Raw genomic sequence first — 19126 nt, forward strand, 5'->3', positions numbered from 1 at the left:
AAGTCCCGCTATAGCAAAGATGCTTGGCCGTGTACTAAGTAAAGTGCCCTTAGGGAAAGACGAAGGGAGGAATAGAGAAGCAGAACTTCACACATTGCACACCCAAACTGGGGGAATTGCTACCTCCCCAAAGGAGGATAGTCGGGGAGGGGAATCAAAGGCCTCCTCCCCGCGCGGGAAGAAAAAGGCCGCCTCCGAAGACTTGGAGACGGAGGTGCCCTAACAAGGGAAGAAAGCTTCCCCAGGGGGCCCTGCCCCGAAGGGCGTCCTTACCGCACCATGCCCACCAACGGGCCAGCCCTCAGCCGAGCTGTAAGTTAATCGTAAATACGAAGGTACTACTTCCTTCTCCGAGAGCAATAACCAGGATCCATTCTTTGCAGTCCGGCTAGTAGCTCTTCTCGACAGAGATTGTCTTCGGGGGACCTCCTTCCGGAGATGATGGAGACCGAGACCCCACCAACCTCTCCGCCTCATGAGGCGGGCGACCCCGAGGTGTCGTCACGGAGGAGTCCAGACCTGCCGAAGCCAGAAGCTAATACTTCGGCCGCCCTGAGCCCAGAGCGTTCAGCTCCCACGGAGGGCGATAAGAAGGGTCTGGCACAATCCGACGTCAGGCCAGATACACTGACGGGCCTTCTGGAGCAAGCTGATCTCTCGGAGGAGCACCGTTCATTAATGAGCATGGTGCTTGAGAAGATTTCATCCGCCACAAGCGGGTTGAATGAAGCCTTTACAAGCCTGCTCAGAGGCTTTGAGGTATGTAATGAAAAATACATATTTTTTGGCTGTGACGCATGCGCTAGGTGTGCTCCATATGGATAGTAGCCCCTGAGACTCTGGTTGTCTGCCCTAGGTGGCAAACGGAGGATCATATTTGTGTAAGTAATGATCGTGCTGCATTTATGCGCAGGTGTCTAAGGATCCGGCAGCCGACCGATCCGTTGAAGTTGCCGAACTAAGGAGGAAGATTGGGTTGATTGATGCCGATATCACACTGGTGAACGAGCGGCTTAACAAGTCACAGGGTATGTGCTATGCTTTCCTTATTATTTTTTGTAGGAAAAACTGAGAGGAGCATAATGCTAATGTTATATGTTTGGACTGCACACGATGCAACTGCTGTGGAAGCCCTGAGGGCGGAACTTGCCCTGGCCAAGGAACAGGCCCGGGCGAGCAATGCAGCTGCCCTGGAGGCGGCCGAAGAATTGAGAGCCGAATAGGCTGTTCGTCGCCGAAGCGAAGAAAAGATAGCCGAGATGGCTGTGGAGCTGAAAAATGCCGCCGACCGGTATGAGCTTCTTGAAAAAGATAATAAGGTTAATGCGGCTGACCTGAAAAAGGCTCTTGATGCGACCAAGGAGACGCGTTCCGAGATTAGGGATGCACGGGAGGAGCTTCGACAGGCCGGGGAAATCACGGCTAGAAACCCTTATTTGTTGCGGATGAAGTTTTTAGATCCGAAGTACGCTCCTCTGGATCGACGCTGGAGTCCTACAGACGCCTATGTAGATTTTGCGAAGAGTGCGGCTGATGCGGCCAAGTTATTTGAGGATCAAAAAGATGATGAAGTGGAAAAGCTGTTCTGGTCGCAGTTCAGTGCTCCAATGCGCACATTGCCTTTGAGTGAGAGGATGGGTGCTGTGGCCGAGCTCCATAGGTTGTCCGGTCTTGCAATTTCGGTCTGTAATAGACCATTTATGGCTGAAGGGGCCTAAGCCGGACAGTTACTTTGGTTTAGTGCAACAATTCCTTGGTGCCGTATCGCGGATCGATGGCATGAAGAGGTCGGTGTGCATAGAGGGTGCACGGATGGCTCTTGCCCGTGTTAAAGCATATTGGACGGATATGGAGGCCACCGTCGTTGCGACCCAGAATCCAGCGGGAGGCCAAGATCCGGCCGAGCACATCTTGGAGCAGGTAGCAGAAGGTGCTCGCTTTATAGAGGCCTAGTGCTTGAAAAATGTCATGTTCGAGTGACAAATAGTGTCATTGTAAAGACAATGTTATTTTGATTATGGAGGCTATATTTATACTTTTCGCCCGAAAGTGTTGTTGTGCCTCCTGTGTGGCTGTTTCATATGTATATATATATATATGTGTGTGTGTGTGTGTGTGTGTGTGTGTGTGTGTGCAATTCTGAAAGTTAGCAGTCGTTGGCGTCAGCCCCCACGCATATGATGCGGGGGTGTTCGCGAAAATATGCGTAATCACACTTGATCCAACGTCTTGGTCCATTAAGGAGGTGATCACACGTCGAACTAGGCAACCGGACTATATAGCTTTAACACTTTCACTTAGACATAGGAGCTTGACGGTGGGGCTACTATGTAGCCCCTTGTACCTTTGCGTGCATCCGAATCCGGGCGCATGTGTACATGACCGGTAAGCGGTCCTTGCGGAGGAACCCTAAAGGTTCTAATGAGTCTTCGAGTGGTTGAACAGTCTCTCGCTATATCATGACAGTCATTTTTTGGCTTTATCTACTGAGGTGCTCATCCGGAATAACCAGGGCACAATCGTAGTAGTTCTCCTTTGGCCACCTTAGCCGATAAGAACGGAACGTAAGGCAGCGAACCCAGGAGTCGGGCAAACCCAACATTTGACCAAAGACATGATTCGGAGCTGATGCATATAAGGCCAAACTTGCGATGCCGAACACTCCCGAAGGTATTCGGACTTTATAATGTATACTGGGCTGAGTAACACCCCTTATTATGAACCCTGTATTCCCAGGTACGTGCATTAGTCTGTCGTGGCGAAATGCCAATAATGGCAGTATCCTCTGTGGGTGTAGTACCCATGGGATGTGTAAGCAACAAGAGACAATAAATAAGGTTTACACAGGGGCTTAATCTAAAGAGAAACCTTTGAGCGGGGCCCTGCTGCACGTCTGCGCCTTTGTCCCCGTTGTGCCGTGTCCTGGGAGGGTGTCGCACGAATGGTGTATGTAAAAGAAAAACTCATGTAGAAGAGTATGACATAAGCGTGCGAAAAGTTGGCTATCACTAATGGATAGTAAAAGTGTAAGACATTGGCCTGTTAATAAGGTTAGGTCTAGAATTGGGCTTTATTAGTTATCTATAGCCCCTGGTGTCCTCTATGGGATTACATGTGTGGTGCCTAGATCGGGTTGATCTGGGCTGCCGGACTCGTCTAACCGTGTTCGTGGTCTTAACGACCAATCATGCTTTCTGGTATTAGAGGCCGCTTAGAGTCCGGCTGCTGGAGCCGTCGCGTATTCGTCCGTGCGTAAGAAACACTCTGTACTTCCGTTAACGGTGATGACGCCGAGTGGACCGGGCATCTTGAGTTTAAGGTAGGCGTAGTGCCGTACTACGTTGAAGCGGGCAAAGGCCTCTTTCCCCAGCAATGCGTGATAAACCATTTGGAGGGGGGCGATGGCGAAGAGTAGTTTTTCGCTTCTGAAGTTGCTTGTGGAGCCGAATATCACCTCTAATACGAGGGAGCCCCTGCAGTGGGCTTCGACGCCTGGTATCACCCCTTCAAAGGTGGTGTTATTGTGGTTGATTCTGGATGGGTCTATCCCCATCCTGCGGACAGTGTCTTGGCATATTAGATTAAGACTACTGCCGCCGTCCATGAGGACGTGAGTAAGATGGTATCCGTCGATTATTGGGTCGAGCACCAAGGCAGCTGATCCTCCATGCCAAATACTAGTCGGGTAGTCCCAGTGATCGAAAGTGATCGGGTAAGCCGACCAGTGGTTAAGTTTGGGTGCAACAGGCTCTATAGCGTGTGCGTCTCTGAGTGCGCGTTCGCGCCTTCTCGTGGATATGTGAGTCGCATGGATCATGTTTACTGCTTTTACTGCTAGTGGGATTTTTTTGTCCCCCAGTGTTCAGCTAGCAAGGCTCGTCCTCGTCTTCACTTGGTGTTTCCCTTCCCTTGTGTTTGGCATTTAATTTGCCGGCCTGCTTGAAGACCCAACATTCTCTATGAGTGTGGTTCGCAGGTTTTTCGGGGGTGCCATGAATTTGGCATAGTCTGTCCAAGACTTTATTCAGGCCAGACGGTCCCTCTTTGTTGCCTTTGAATGGCTTATTTTGTTGACCGGGTCAAGAGCCCCTGAATCCGACGTTGACCGCTGTGTTGTCCAGACTTTCTTCCTTGTTTTGACGTTTGTTTTTATTGCGCCGTGGCTTCCCATTGCCATCCCTGATTTCGGATGTACTTGGGTCGCTGGTGTCTCTACCGGCCAACCAGCTATCTTCACCCGCGCAAAAGCGGGTCATAAGGCTGGTTAGGGCTGCCATTGTCCTTGGCTTTTCTTGGACGAGGTGTCTGGCAAGCCACTCGTCCCGGATACTATGCTTGAAGGCTGCTAGGGCTTCGGCATCCAGACAGTCGACAATTTGATTCTTCTTAGTGAGGAATCTGTTCCAGAGCTTGCGGGCGGACTCTCTGGGCTGCTGAATTATGTGACTTAAATCGTCCGTGTCCGGAGGTCGGACATAGGTCCCTTGAAAATTGGCCCTGAAGGCATCCTCGAGTTCCTCCCAACTTCCGATTGAATTTTCGGGGAGGCTTTTCAACCAGTGCCGAGCTGGTCCCTTCAACTTGAGAGGAAGGTATTTCATGGCATGGAGGTCATCCCCACGAGCTATGTGAATATGAAGGATAAAGTCCTCAATCCAGACCCCAGGGTCTGTTGTTCCGTCGTATGCCTCTATGTTCACAGGTTGAAAACCTTGTGGAAATTCATGGTCCAGTACCTCTTCGGTGAAGCATAGCGGGTGAGCAGCCCCTCTGTTTCTGGACGTGTTATGGCATGCCGTCGGCTGTTGATGTGTCCGGTACTGATTCCGAACTGGTATCCGATCAGTCTGATCATTTTGGTGACCATAGTCCTGTGCCGGGGCGTGTCCTCTGGATCCATAGATAGACCTGGTTGCGCCAGCCTTTTTATCTAGGAGCTCACGTAAATTGTGTGCTTCGTCGGTAGCTGCTCTATTGTGGTTTCGGAGTGGTTTGTTCAGCCTATTAGTCGTTTTGTACTTTGGTGGAACGGCCTCGTCGTCGAATTCTGGTAGCAGCTTGCGCTTTGGATAGCTCTTTGTTTGGCGATCGTCGCCGTACTTTTCTTTAGTGTCTAGCACTTTATTCCATCTGCGATTGAGCGTTTCCTGTGCGGCTTTAAGTTTTTGCTTCTACTTCTTTAGGCTTCTCGCAGTGGCCATAAGCCTTCTGTGGAGGTTATCTCGTTCCATGCGTGTTTCCGGGATGATGATTGCATCATCATCCGGACTGTGCTCTTGTCCCGGGGCGGTTTGGTGAGTTCGTCCCTCGGGATCATTGTGATCGGGCGTCTGCTCCGAGCTATGTTCGGCGTGACCTGGTTCATCCTACTCCATTGCTGGGTCCATATGGTCGTTGTTGCCTTCGGAGTTGACTGTGGTGTCGATCTTTCTAGCATTGTTATGGCTATTTTTACTGCGTCGTTTTGGCTTTTGTCCGGGGGTTTTATCCTCCGGTTTGTCGCCGTCGTCCTCTTTAGGCGTATCCACCATGTATATATCGTATCACGAGGTGGCAGTCCAGCGCCCCGTTGGTTATGAATCGTTTCCTGCACCGACGTCCATACCGTCGATATCATCAAAGTCAAAGTCAAGCATGTCTGATACATCGTCGACAGTGGCTATGAAGTGGGTGGTGGGTGGGCAACAGATTTCTTTGTCGCCTTCTTCCCCTTTGAGCTGAACATAGTTCGACCAAGAGTCTCCTGACAAAGAGAGAGACTTTAGTGAGTTCAGCATGTTGCCAAAGGGTGAGTACTGGAAGATATCCGCAGCGGTGAACTCCATTATCGGAGCCCAACCAGGTTCGGCGGGCTCGGGAGTGCGCGGACTGGAACCTACAGCCAGATACGAGTTCGGGGGTCCGATGTCACATGCTTCCTTGGGGGTGAAGTCTGTGTCCGGCTCTACCGCTGATGGGTGTGTGGCCGTCGGGGCGGGGTCCATCCACCCGTCCTCGGGAGACGCAATCTGCCCCGAATTTAGGTCCGGGGCTCCTGCAGGGGCGATATCTCGAGCATTGTCTGACAGTAGGTCTAAGCCGTGCTCATCGTGACTGTCCGGCCCGCCTGGCATAGGCCTGAATCCTTTGAAGATCAAGTCTCCGTGGATATCGGCCGTTCAGGGTGTGGATTCGGTTTTTTCAGTTTGAGTTGGTTCAGTTTATACGGTTTTCTTTTTATATGGTTTTTATACTTCGGTTTATATGGTTTTATACAAAATATGCTTCGGTTTTGGTAATAACCATTTTGTTTCGGTAATAACCAAAATAACCAAAGTTGACGCGAATTTTTAAAATACATACATTTTTACGTCAAAACAAAATTGGTATTGTTTCCAAATAATGGTACTAAGCTAGTATTACCATCAGGGACGTACGTGCATGTAGAGCTAAAGCTGAATTGACATGTAAGAGCCCATGTTTCCAAGCCCGCATGCATAGAACTGAATGAATAACCCAGGAGCTAGCCCATCAAGTATCAAGCCCACTCAAGCTTGAGTCCGCAAGCCCAATAAAAATTTCTACTGCTGCGTTGGTGTGTGTTGGTGCGCGGAGCTCCCGTGAGAATAGTCCCACCTCACCAGTTGAGGCAGCACGTAGCCGGCTAGCTGGCTATATAATGGAGGGGCATTGCAGCTAATGAAAGCACACAACTCTAAGCTTCTCCCTGTTGGCTTTTGGCAGCATAGTTTTTTCCATCTTCGGTTAATTCGGTTTAACTGAACGGTTTTCGATTTTTAACCCAAAAACTGATGATCAAATGGTTTCTAAAATTCAAAACTGAAACTGAAACCGAAAACCAAAAAACTGAAATTTTGGTTTGGTTTGGTTTTTGGTTTCCGGTTCGGTTTTGCACACCCTGATCGGCCGTGTAGTTTAGGTTTCCGAATCTGACCTAAAGGCCAGAGGCGTAGCTGTCGATCTGCTCCAGATGACCAAGCGAATTGGCCCGCAGTGCGAAGCCACCGAATACGAAGATCTGTCCGGGAGAAAAGTCTCACCCTGGACCATGTTGTTGTTGACGATTGAAGGAGCCATCAGTCCTTGCAGCGACGACACAGAGGAACTCTCAATGAAAGCACCAATGTCGGTGTCAAAACCGGCAGATCTTGGGTAGGGGGTCCCGATCTATTTGTCTAAGGCTAATGGTAACATGAGGCAAGGGGCACAATGTTTACCCAAGTTCGGGCCCTCTCAATGGAGGTAAAACCCTACTTCCTGCTTGATTGATATTGATGATATGAGTGTTACAAGAGTTGATCTATCACGAGATCGTAGAGGCTAAACCCTAGAAGCTAGCCTATGATGATTATGATTCTGTCTCTAAGGACTAAACTCCCTGGTTTATATAGACACTGGAGAGGGCTAGGGTTTACATGGGGTCGGTTACAAAGAAGGAAATATAATATCTGGATCTCCAAGCTTGTCTTCCACGCAAAGAAGAGTCCCATCCGGACACGGGACGAAGTCTTGAGTCTTGTATCTTCACGGTCCAACAGTCCGGCCAAAGTATATAGTCCGGCTGTCCAGATACCCACTAATCCAGGACTCCCTTAGGCACCCCTCCACCGTCTACTGTTCATCCAGCCCTCCACACCACGGGGTCCTGTTCAACCACACCTCCACCATCTACTGTTCATCCAGCCCTCCACACCACGGGGTCCTGTTCATCCAGAGGCAACGCCACCGCTCACTGTTCTTCCAAATCCCCCCGCAACGCTCACTGTTCATCCAATCGATCGGCTTCAGTTAGCAGCAGTAGCGAAGGAATCGGTCGATCGGGTTTAGTTAACAGCCATCGATCAATCACTCCGGTTCAGTAACGCGTAGCCTACAGTGCAATCACTCAGGTTCAGTTAGAGCCCAACGCCTCGCTCGGGTTCAGTTAGAGCCAACGCCTCGCTCACACGCGCGTACATGTACGAGAGAAACGCGCATCGCTCGGCCCCCGACTTCCCACCTTAACTGGGAACTAACCGAAATTTTCCTCGCCCTCGCTTCTACCATGGTTTTTTCCGTCACGGACGGCCCAAAGAATGTCATGTAGCTGCTTCTCCGGCCCACCCAGGACGAAAAGCCCATTTTTTGTCATAGAAGTAGGAGCCCACCACATCTATGATGATACCGGGTTTTGTCACAATTATCGTCATAGAAGTGTCATATGTATGACATAATTTTTTTTCGTTCGTCCCAAAATGTCATGGATGTGTCTTTTTTTTGTAGTGTTTGCACGTAGCGATGACTGGAGAGTATTGCAAAGGTTTGAGTAGAGGAATTTGTTTAATGAAGTTGCACAACAAGATGATGCTTACATTGTTCCTGATGTACAAGATAACACAGATGTTCCTAATATCTTTGAGAACCATCATGTCAATGATGCCGGCGAAAAGATTGCCTGTCGTGCTGTGGACATACAAGAGTTGATCAAGAAAAAGCCAACGTTCGAGGACGTTGAGGACGAAGAAGAAGATGACACCTTGGGGAATTATGATTCAGACTGATACACATGGCGAAGATGTTGACGCTGCTGCTGCGGATGATGATTACATTGCTTTTGTCGTATTTTCCTGTCAGAAGATGTTTTTTCATCTACTATGTGAAATTGTGTTTGCTATGACAACTGAAACCTGATGAACATGTTGTTTAGTATTTTGCTGTGAGAACACCACTTGTTATGTATGCTGATTTGTGTTTGGTGATTGTATGACGACTAAAACATGATGACATTGTTCTTTAGTTGTACTCATATTTGGCTGTGGAACTTGAATTTGATGACATAGTTTGCTGTTGGACTGCAATTTGCTCGACGTCTTCGAATGAGAACAAAGCTGACCCGACAGGGCCTCTGATATTTATTTATTTATGAGCAAAAGGGGATACCCCCTAATTTCCGTAAATAGAAATCATTAGATGTTCACAACACTACGCCCAGCCTGCGAAACAGGTTTCATTCATTACTAGTTTAAGCGCAGTGCTCATGTCATAGCCACTGAATACATCACGGGTGCTACATACACTGCAAATAAAGAGACAATCATCCTACAGAGCACATCGATTTTTCCAATTATCTTCACAAGCTCTTTCATCTCCTCATTGCTGTCAAGGCCGTTCAGCAGCTGTTACTTGGCCATGATCAGAGGAACTGTATCTTTAACCTTCTGCTCTACATCTTCCTCTTCTGCCATTCCTTCAGTTACTTGTCCAACACCCCAACTTGCTGGTATTGGGATTCCTTGGCTAACCAAATAATCAGCGTAGTTGCATTGCCCCACATCAGCAACTTCCCAGAAATACAAATCACATGAATCTTCCCTTTTCTGCACGAATCAAATTGGAAGATCATCAACCAAACTATTAAAAAAAATTAGCAACTAAAAGCAGCAGAAGAACACTTAAACATATTATTACCCCATGATTCGGGTATTTGTAGAAGACTCGGCCAGGGTTGAGGATTGTGGTTGAGACGCGATGGATGACTCTGCGTGATTTGCAGCAGTGGCACCACACCAACGGCAGTGGGTTGCAATGAGCAATCGGCTGCGGTGCGCGTGCCAGCGAGGGTGTGATGAGACCCATAGGCGATGGTACGTGTGGTGACTTGGCGCATATCTGGTTGTTGCCTGCTGAAGAGCAGGTGGACGAGCAGCCAGCAGACATGGTTGCTGCGTCCAGAGCTTCTGATGCTAGGCAGAGTAAGTAGAGAAGAGGAGAAGCGAACGTTGGATATGTCAGTTTCATTACTTGCAGAGTAGCATAGCACCATATATAGTCATAGTCTAGGTTTGGATTCGAACCAGCTATAGGAGCACGTCTCTATTTTTTCTAAAACTCGGCAATGTCTCTTTACTGGTACACTAGCTTGTTCTTTACGCCTTCCCAAGTCTTTGATTTTCTTTCCCTTCTTTTGCGAGGAAGGAAGGAGGACAAAATTGAGTTCCTGGGACTCGAACCCAAGACCTCTCGGTTGAAAACCAAGGGTGCTAGTCACTTTTGTGGCAAACGTTCCCTGGGAGGAGGACGGCAGACAAATGCATTTTCCTCGCACTTTTAGTTGCGACACAAGATCGAACGGTCGCAGTTTCGGGAATGTTATCAGGCCAACGAGCCCAGTTTTTCTTTTCTTCCTATATATATAAAAGTATGCTACTTGGTGTCGGCTTAGTCAACAAATGATTGTGCCAACCTTGACCGTTGGATTGACATTCAACGTCTGTCGTGTTTCTTTAGTCTCTTCTTCCTTGAGCCGCCAAAGCCAAACCAGCGCCGGCGGGACCGCCTGCTCCCGCCTCCCATGGCTGGCTGTGCTACCGCGCACGCATCATGGCCACATCGCACCCTAAAACTCTGTGCATCTTCGCTGGCTCTTGTTCGTTCCCGTCCGAGGCCTCACCATCGTCCTCCGCCTTGGTTAGTTCGCCGCGGCGCCGCCCTCCGACGTTGTCAACATGGTCAACAACCGAGAGGAATAAGGAGATGACTGTACATGGTGAGGATGACAGTAGGGACCCAGAAGCGCGCGCAGTAATTTTGTTTTTTCGGGACGGAGAAGGGTATCAACTGGGTTGTGCGGGACCTGTGGCCCGCCTAGCCCAGGCTTTTATTTCATATGTTTAGCACATGACTAGCCCAGTTTGTTTTTTTTCCTTTCTGAAAATGGCTAGCCAGCTATTTTGCTTTTTTGCAGAATAACCAACGTAGGCCTACTTGCTTTTCTATGCCCTGCTGGGCCGGAAATCTTTCAAGACAAGGAGGGATGCATTTTGCCCAGAAAATGGGCTATAAGTAATAAGAAATGGGTTGTAAAATATAAAATACAGCAAACATGCAATTAGTTCCAATATACTATTTTCTTTCGGATTTTGATATTTTAAATTTCATTATTTCTGTGCGGGTAAAATTTCATAGAATTTAAATTAAGGTATATTTAGATTTAAAATTAATTTGAATCTGGCTAGAAATTTTGGGCTGTATGCTGTTTGGGATAGATTTGGAGGCTGACTTGTGGGTCTACTAGGTTGACATGTACTTTGGCTTTGTCAACTTAGTCCACAAACAATTCTAGCAGCAGTGACCGTTGGATGTTAATTCAACGGCCGTGCTGCTTCTTCAATATTTGATCTTCTTGCTCCAGCCACCCAAACCAGTGCTAGTGGGACTGCCTGCTCCCGCCTCCCGTGGCCGACTGTGCTTCCGCACAAGCCGTACCGCCCCACCCTACTTCATTGCTGGCCAGGCCATTCCTCTACTCACCCACACCTCCTGTTATTTTCCGGCGACGATAGTCGGACCAGTAAACCCTTGTACTCCCCACCGTGTGGGCAACCATTGCCGAGTCTTCCCCGGCTCTGTGTTGTTCCCTTCCTAGGCCTCGCCGTCGTCCACCGCCATGGTGCTCTTTGCGTGGCCTGGTCAAAGTGGTCAACGAACGACATCCATCGGACGTGGACTGTACTTGGAGAGGCTGACAGCTGGGTCCATGGCCGCACACAAGGAAATGCCTCCTTATTACGCGCAAAATAATGATTCCTCCACCTGACAGCTGGGACCCATCGGAAGGGCCTCTGTATTTTGTGAAAAAAACGTTCCCCCCGCTGACAGGTCGGACCCACCAACTATATCTTTGCACGCAAGGAAGTGCCTCCTTATTATGCACAAAAAATGAATACCCCCTGCTAGCTAGGACCCGCCATAGTGGGAGGATGACTTGTGGGCCAACTAAGTTGACGGGGACGGAGGGCTTTGTCAACTTAGTCAATATAACGGCCGTAGTGCTTCTTCAACCTCTGGTCTTCTTGCTCCAGCCGCCCAAACCAGCGCCGGTCGTGCCGCGTGCTCCTGCCTCCCGTGGCCGGCTGTAATGCCGCAGAGGCCTCAGCGCCCCCTACTACTCCCACCGCTGGCCAGGTTATCCCTCTACTCATCCACACCCCATGTTATTCTGTGGCGACGGCAGCCTCACACCGCAGCCGAACCAGTGAACCCTCGTTCTCCTCTTTGTGTAGGCTTCCACTGCCACGTCTTCCCCGGCTTCGCGTCATCCCCTTCCTAGGCCTCACCGTTGTCCACCACCCTGGTGCTCTTGGCGCAGTGTGGTCAACATGGTCAAGGAACGACTTCCATCGGACGTGGACTATACGTGGAGAGGCTGACAGGTGGGTCCACGGCCGCAGCAAGGAAGTGCCTCCTTATTACGTGCAAAATAATTATTCCTCCACCTAACAGCAGGGACCCACTAGATAGGCCACCGTATTTTGTGAAAAAAAACGTTTCCCCCCTGACTGCTGGGACCCACCAGCTACATCTTCGCACGCAAGGAAGTGCATTCGGGCAAAAAAAACAATTTGCCCCCTGACTGCTGGGACCCACCAGCAACATCTTCGCACGCAAGGAAGTGCATGACAGTCGGGACCCACCTGGTCAAAGCGTACGTAGCGTTTTCATTCTGGTCGCGAACATGTACGTACATACTGGTGGATGTAGAGGCGCGCACGTGTCGTAGTAGAGGCACGCACGTAGCATGTACACGTACGTACATCGGCCAGTGTGCAAGAAAGAAAATATGGCCACGTATGTGTACATATGGGCGGGGTCTCGAACGCCTACTTGTGCATACGTACGGCCAGGGATCATGTACATGGCTGGGTCGGAATGGAGAAACAACATCATCATCGTATTCATGGGGAGCCAACCGGCTGGGTCGGAACGGAATGCGTCGTCGTGTTCATCGGGAGGGCTTGGACGGAACAGGCGATTGAAACGAGGCCTGGCGTACCACAGAACAAAGGAAACGGCCTTGTGTTCGATCGGCCACGTTCGAAACGGGATCCTGTTCATCAGGAGGGGTCTGGCGTACCGCAAAACGGAGGAAACGGACTTCTGTTGGACCTCCTATGGTCGAAACAGGGTCCTGTTGATCAGGAGGGGTGTGGCGTACCGCAAAACGAAGGAAACAGACTTGTGTTGGAGCGCTACGGTCGAAACGGGGGTCCTGTTCATCGGCAGGGGTGTGGCATACCGCAAAACGGGACTCCACGGGATACTGTTCATCTCCACCGCCGACCTCCTCCAGCCTCCACTGGCTACTGTTCATCCACCATCGACCTCCTCCAGCCTCCACCTGTGACTGTTCATCCACGGGCTCCTGTTCATCCAGCCTCCACCTCGCACTACTCCACCGGCTACTGTTCAACCACCCCTCTCCACGGGCTCCTGTTCAACCACCCCTCCACGAGATAATGTTCATCCACCGCTCCACCATCTATAGTTCATCCAGCCCTCCACGGGGTCGTCCTGTTCATCCAGCACTCCATGGGGTCCTGTTCATCCTGCCCCAAACGGCACGATCGATCGGGGTCCTGTTCATCCTGAGGCAACGCCACGGGGTCCTGTTCATCCACCCCCACCGCTCACTATTCGTCCACCTCCCTGCAACGCTCACTATTCATCCAGAGGCAGCATCGATCGGCTTGAGTTAGCAGAAGTAGCGAAGGAATCGCTCGATCGCGTTCAGTAACGCGTAGCCTGCAGTGCAATCGCTCGGGTTCAGTTAGAGCCCAATGCCTCGCTCGGGTTCAGTTAGAGCCAAGGCCTTGCACACACGCGTGCGTGTATGAGAGGAATGCGCATCGCTTGGCCCCCAACCACTCACTGTAACCAGGAACTCGCCGAAATTTTCCCTGCCCTCGCTTCTACCACGTTTTTTCGTCATGGACGGCCCAAAGAATGTCATGCAGCTGCGTATCCGGCCCGCCCAGGACGAAAAGCCCATTTTCTATCATGATTTTTTTGTCATAGAAGTAGGAGCCCACCAAATCTATGATGATACCGGGTTTTGTCACAATTATCATCATAGAAGTGTCATAAGTATGACAGAAAAAAAATTGTTCAGCCCAAAATGTCACGGATGTGTCTTTTTTTTGTAGTGAAGGCCGTTTCCTCCATTCTGTGGTACGCTAGGCCTCGTTTCGATCGGATGTTCCGTCCAAGCCGGTTGGCTCCTGATGAACACGATGATGCAGTTTCTTCGTTCCGACCCAGCCATGTACACGAGCCCTGGCTGTATGTATGTGCGAGTAGGCGTTTGAGACCCTGCCCGTATGTAGGTACGTGGCCATATTTACTTTCTTGCACCCTCGCTATACGTACGTGTACATGCTACGTCCGCGCCTCTATTATGACACATGCCCCTTCCTTACTCGGCCACGGTTCATCGCTGCAGCCTGCAGACAGACTGATCGACCAGTATGTATGTACACGTTCGCGACCAGAATGACAACGCTACATACGCTTTGACCAGGTGGGTCCCGACTGTCAGGTAGGATAAGGAGGCACTTCCTTGCGTGTGAATATGTAGCCGGTGGGTCCCAGCAGTCAGGTGGGAAACATTTTTTCATGAAATACGGTGACCCGTCCGATGGGTCCCTACTGTCAGGTGGAGGAATCATTATTTTGCGCGTAATAAGGAGGCACTTCCTTGCTGCGGCCGTGGACCCAGCTGTCAGCCTCTCCACATACAATACTCTTCCGACGGAAGTCGTTCCTTGACCACGTTGACCAAGCCGCGCCGAGAGCACCATGGCGGTGGACGACAGCGAGGCCTAGGAAGGGGAGGACGTGGAGCCGGGGAAGACGAGGCAGTGGAAGCCCGCGCGGAGAGGAGTACGAGGGTTCACTGGTTCGGCTGCCGTCGCCGCAGGGCCTGGCCAGTGGTGGGAATAGTAGGGGTGGTGAGGCCTCTGCGGCAGCACAGCAGGCGACGGGAGGCAGGAGCATGCGGCATGACCGGTGCTGGTTTGGGCGGCTGGAGCAAGAACACGAGCGGTTGAAGAAGCACTACGGCCGTTGGATGGACATCATACGGCCACTTGAGCTAGAATCGTTCATATTGACTAAGTTGACAAAGCCATCCGTCCCCGTCAACTTAGTAGGCCCACAAGTCAGCCTCACACTATGGTGGGTCCCAGCTAGCAGGGGGAGTATTCATTTCTTGTGCGTAATAGGGAGGCACTTCCTTGCATGCGAAGATATAACTTGTGGGTCAGAGCTGTCAGCGGGGGGAACATTTTTTCGCGAAATACAAAGGCCCTTCCGGTTGGTCCCAGCTGTCAGGTGGAGGAATCATTATTTTGCGCGTAATAAGGAGGCCTTTCCTTGTGTGCGGCCGTGGACCCAGCTGTCAGCCTCTCCACGTACCGTCCACTTCTGATGGATTTCGTTTGTTGACCACGTTGACCACGTCGTGCCGAGAGCACCAGGGCGGTGGATGACGGCGAGGCGTAGGAAGGGAACGACATGGAGCCGGGGAAGATGCGGTAGTGGACGCCCACGCTGAGGGGAGTACGCGCGCTGACTGGTCGGCTGCGGGGTGAGGCTGACATCGCCGAAAAATAACAAGATGTGCGGGTGGGTAGAGGGATGGCCTGGCGGCAGCACGGCCGACCACGGGAGGAGGGACCAGGCAGTCCCACCGGTGCTGGTTTGGGCGGCTGGAGCAGGAAGATCAGAGATTGAAGAAGCACGGTGGCCGTTAGATGGACATCCAACAGTCACTGCTCTGTGTTGACTAAGTTGACAAAGCTTTGCGTACGCATCAAAAAAATTTAGGACAGCGTCATCATCAACCTAGTAGGCCCAGAAGTCAGCCTCCAAATCTGTGGAAAACAGCATACAACCCATTAGCCATTATTTTCAATAATTTACAGCCCATATTCTAATTCTTAAGGATATTTTGAAGCCCATATTCTCTTTATTAGCGTTACATACCATATATTTTAGGCACTGCTAAAAAATTCAACAAAATTTGCATATTTCGGTGGGGTCCGAACTCTTTTGATCACGAAATTTCGATTCATGTTAAAAATAATTTTAAAAAAATTATATAAGAAAATTCAAAAAAATTCTCCACAAAAAATGAATGAAATTTAAAATATTTACTAGCAAGACGCCCTTGCGTTGCACAGAACATGAAGATACATTTGTATGAGTAGTTTATCTTATGGAAGAAAAGGATGAACGAAGGAAGGCCGTATCTGCAAATGTGGAGAGGAGTGCGAGTAAATTGTCATAGTTTCCTTCCTATCCGTTAGATATAGATTAGACGGTCTATATTGCAGGATGGAAGGCACACCATCATCATCAACTCTGCTTTTTATAAGAGGAGAGAAATCCAGAAAAAACGATATTTTAATGTAATTGCCGGTTGGCTTTGGTTTAAAATTTTACAATCCATTTCTTACAACTTATAGACCATTTTCTAGGGAAGCCCATTTCTTACTACTTACATCCCTCCTCGTCTTGAAAGATTTGTGGCCCAACAGGGCTGAGAAAAGCAAGTAGGCCTCGGTTGGGTATTCTAAAAAAAAGAACTGTGCTAGCCATTTTCAGAAAGAAAAAAATATATCAACTGGGCTCGTTATGTGCTTAAATAAAAGCGTAAGTGTGGGCTAGACGGGCCACAGCCCCCGCACAGCGCGCAGTTGAGCTCCGTATCAAAAACTAAAAAACAACTAGGTGAGCTGCTACGTCCCTGGTGTTATCCGCTCATTTTAGTTTTCTCGTTTATTGACTACATTGACAATGGCGTGGGACCTAGTTGTCAAACAATTAGGAGGAAGTATTATTTTTGGCTTGTAGGAGTAATAACGAGGCACTTGCTTGCGTAATGCAATGACCCAGGTGGGTCCCTACTATCAGCCTCTCCACGTATAGTCATCTCCTGATTCCTCTCGGTTGTTGACCATGTCGACAATGCCAGACAGCGGCGGCACAACGAGTGAACCAAGGCAGAGAACGACGACCTTTCGCCGCCTCACCTAAGCTGCTCCATCGACCACCCTCGAGGTTCACACGTGAGGTGTTGAACGACAGAGCCGTATCAGGAATGGTGAAAGAGGAAATCACCCTCGATGACCACGACCGAATAGCTACACTACAAAATTATCATCAGGAGTGCGTTATGAGTGATCACCCTCGGCACTCAATAGTAGCTCTGCAGAGTCGAGCAATAAAAGGGGCGTGATGTGATGTGAGGTGTCTGGCTCTGGTCATCGATCACGTTGATCGAGTCATCGATGATGAAGCAGGGGCAACAAGGACAAGGTGGAGGTCACTGATGGATCACTTACCAACCTATACCAAACAGTTTAGGATAAGGAGGTAGGTAACAATAAGCAGGTTACAAAACCAGGCTATGCACCGGAATAGGAGCAATCAATAACAGTAGCAAAATCTAATGCAAACATGAGAGAATGGAATGGGCGATATCGGGATGATCAAAGGGGGGGGGGGCTTGCCTGGTCGCTCAGACAAGAAGGCGGGTGGTCGTCGACGTAGTCGATCACAGGGGCATCAGCAACGGTCTCGGGGTCTACTGGAGAGAAGAGGGAGAAGAAATGATAAATACACGCAAACATATGCATAACAAGGCAATAAGCGGTGCTAGGTGTGTTCTAACGCAGTGCTAGGCGATACTGGCGAAGGGGGAAACATCCGGGAAAGTTTTCCTGGTTTCAGACGTCTGTCAGACCGATGAACCGGAGATGAAAGGTTCGATGTCTGGCGGGTGAACGGACCATGTATTCGGATTCATCTCGTTGTTCTGAGCAACTTTCATGTACAAAGTTTTTCGATCCGAGTTACGGTTTAATTTTTACGAATTTTCAAAATTTTAAATAATACTCTGGAATTTAAATTAATTCGAAAATAAAGGTTAAATGCTAGATGCACCCAGCACAGGGTAAACAGAAGTGCACCCAGTGGCTGACAGGTGGGCCAGGGGCTCCCAGTTGACCAGTCAACGCTTGACTGGTCAACAGGGGGTGGGGCCCCCTGTCATTCTCACAGCAAACTAATTACAGATTAGGCAGTTTAATTAGCAGATTAAGTTAAACTAATCAAGTTAATTAGGATAAACAAACAACGTTATTTAACTTGTTAATTGTTTTTATTAAATGTTTTTTTGTTTTACAGAAAAAGGGGGCGTGGGGCCTGCTGGCAGTGGCACAAGGCCAGCCCAGCGGAGCGGGTTAACGGGCGGAGCCCCTGGGGTCGAGCGCAGGCCCCGGGCGGGCGCTCGCCCAGCAGGGCTGGCGAGGCCATGGCCATGGTCGGTGGTGGTCCCGAGTGGGCGGCCGCCGGCGAGGAGGAGGGCCGCGGGTGAGGGGGAACGGCGGGCGGTGAAGGCGGGGCGCAGTCGTCGATGTGCAGCAGCAGGCCGAGGCGGGGGCAGGGACTCGCCAGGGCGCAGCTGGGCCGCCGGGGAAAGGAGCCAGCAGGCGGGGCGAGGCCGCGCGTAGGCGGGCATGGCCAGGGAGGAGCGGGCGCGAGCGGGGGCAGGCGCGGGTGGCCAAGGGCATGGCCGTACGTGGCCAGGGGTGCGCGGGAGGGCAGACAGTGACGCGGTGAGCACGAGCTACGACGGCATCGGGCACGGAAGTGACGGCGGCCTACAACAGTGGTTCAATGGGGAAAATAGGGGGAACCGGAGGAGAAGCTCACAGCGAGCCTGTACACGTGCTAAGTGGGCTCGGGGAGGGCTCGACGACGCCGGAATCGAAGACGAACACCGGCGGTGGTCTGAGGTTGAAGACGACCTCGAACGGGGCGTTGTTGTGGAGGCATCCGGTGTCAGGACCCCGACTCAATGCCACATCGATCTAGCATGTAACACCTCATATCACTTTGCGGCCTCACGCACGGTATTCCCACGGGTGTCGCCTTACCTTTGCCCGGGACCGTTTGCGCCTTTTGGCACACGTATATGACAGTGTCGCTAGCATCCATATGATAAGGAGCCCGGGCTGACATGGCTAGTCGTAAACCCAAAGCGGCACAGACTTACAGGGACAGGCATCCATGACCCAGCATCGAACGTGTCGGTCATCAGCGAGTGAATCCAGACTGTAGCACTGGGCTAGCAGGACTCCGGTGAACCGGGCTGTAGCGGGCTAACAGGACTCCGGTATTCACCGCGTGACATTTCCCCGAAGGGACAGACACAGGAACGAAGAAGGACACATGCCGGCCAGCCTAAGTGTTCCGGAGCAGTAGCAAGCTACCATGGCTCGGTGGAAACACTAGGAGACATTTC

The sequence above is a fragment of the Triticum aestivum genome, chromosome 5B (genome assembly GCF_018294505.1).
Source record: "Triticum aestivum cultivar Chinese Spring chromosome 5B, IWGSC CS RefSeq v2.1, whole genome shotgun sequence".
In the NCBI taxonomy this organism is placed as follows: Eukaryota; Viridiplantae; Streptophyta; class Magnoliopsida; order Poales; family Poaceae; genus Triticum; species Triticum aestivum.